Below are 1,934 nucleotides of genomic sequence, written 5' to 3' on the forward strand. Positions count from 1 at the left end.
CTGGTACTGATATTCAGTTGGCCCAGCATCAGGGTCATTTTGGTTAGAAACAACCACTCTTGGAGCCTGATTCTCCTCCCTGGGAGGCAGGATCTTCTGACCTGATGGAGGAGGTCTTGGATGATGCCTCCGACCTTGTGACGCATTCATATGATTAGGTAAGTGTATAACAAACAACTTTTGGCAATTAAAATAGAATGCCAACAGTAAGCAATTTTCATCCTAGGCTCTACAATTCATTAACAATACAATTGTGAATAATTTCATGTTTTAAGCTACAAAAATATACAACACATGTACTAACCTGGTTGTTCGTCACCATTGTTCTGTGCATCAGGTTGCGCTCTACCAGATGGTTGGGGCCTTCCATGTTTCTTCCTGCGCTTTCTTCCCCGGCCATCAGCTTCCTGACACTGAGATTGCCCCTATTCGCCTTCAACATGTGTCTCATGGTTATTTCCTAAATTGGGTTCCTCATTTTCAACAGTTACAGCGTGACTTTCAATGGGTACGTTATCAATACCTACGTCATCTTTCTCCAATTGATCATTCCCCCTTTACTCAACACTGATTCACCCTCCTGTTGCTGTTGCTCCTCATACTGTGGGGGATCATCTTGATGAGTTTCTTGAATTTCTGAAATAGTTCCATCTACTACTATATCATCTGGTCCTCCATGTTCATCATGCTGTGGGAGATCCTGGTCATGATTTTGCTGGTCTTCTGAAGGAGGTCCCTCAACTTCATCAACTAACTCTGGATCGGCGTCAACAGGATGCTCAAAATACAAGTGGACCCTGTTTTCATTCTTCAGTACAGCATCACACAATTTAACCACATCGGCATCCCTTCTCAGCACCAGTAGCCCGTTAGCTAAATCCATCTCCGACTCCAACCAATAAACTTCATTATACCTAGTATAACCTAAATCCAGAAACAAACCCTCAACAAGGAACAGATTACATGTATCAACATGCACCATGTTTATGACACTCACTAAACCATCGTTATACCTCACCACACCATCCACATCCTTCTCTAACCAACCCCGATGGTGATATACAAACGTGATATGAGTTGCCATCTAACAAAAAACATCAAATAAGTAACAATCAGATAAATCAACACATCAAGACAACCATCAAAAAAAATTTTCACTTCATCACAAACAATATGCAAACCCCAACGAACTGATAACAAGAAGAACGGAAACAATGAATGCTTACTGAAACCTTCGTTGTTCAATGGAGATTTCTTCACCTAGTATCAATGACAAACGTGAAATTCCATGTGATGTTAACAATTTCAAGACGCGAATGCAGAGATACACAAGACGAAGAGAAACATAGACCAACACTAAGAAACTCTTCAGTTTCCCGCATCCTAAATGGTCATAGTTAAATGGAGTGTTTCATTTAAGGTTAGCCTGGTCATTTACTAGGAATTGAACAATTAAGGTTTCATGAATTAAGGGTAAACATGAAACGGGACGGAAAGCCTTACGAGGATGCCACGTTGAAATTTCGTATACCACATCACCAAGCTCCATTTAACGGAGAAGGGCTCACTTCACGGTTGGACAGATCTGTTGCGTTTTTAGAATTTTCAAAGGTATAATTGTCTTTAACAAATATTAGGATTATTATTGTCAGCGTTTTACAATTTCAGAGGCATAATTAATAATTTACTCATTGCTAATATAAATTATGTGTTTATTGTTTTTTTAACTGTTTATAAACTAAAAGGTAGTCAACGAATTAATTTTTATTTGTTCGACTCGAATAATCTACTTAATTTATAAATTATCCGAGTCAAGTCAAAACGATCTACTCTTAAATTAGTCATATTTTTATTGGATAAATTTATCTATTTTCCTTTGCAAGATATAATTTCTTTTAATAACTCTAATTAAATTAAATTCAAATTATATTATT

This window comes from Arachis ipaensis, chromosome B04 (assembly GCF_000816755.2).
Source record: "Arachis ipaensis cultivar K30076 chromosome B04, Araip1.1, whole genome shotgun sequence".
NCBI lineage: Eukaryota > Viridiplantae > Streptophyta > Magnoliopsida > Fabales > Fabaceae > Arachis > Arachis ipaensis.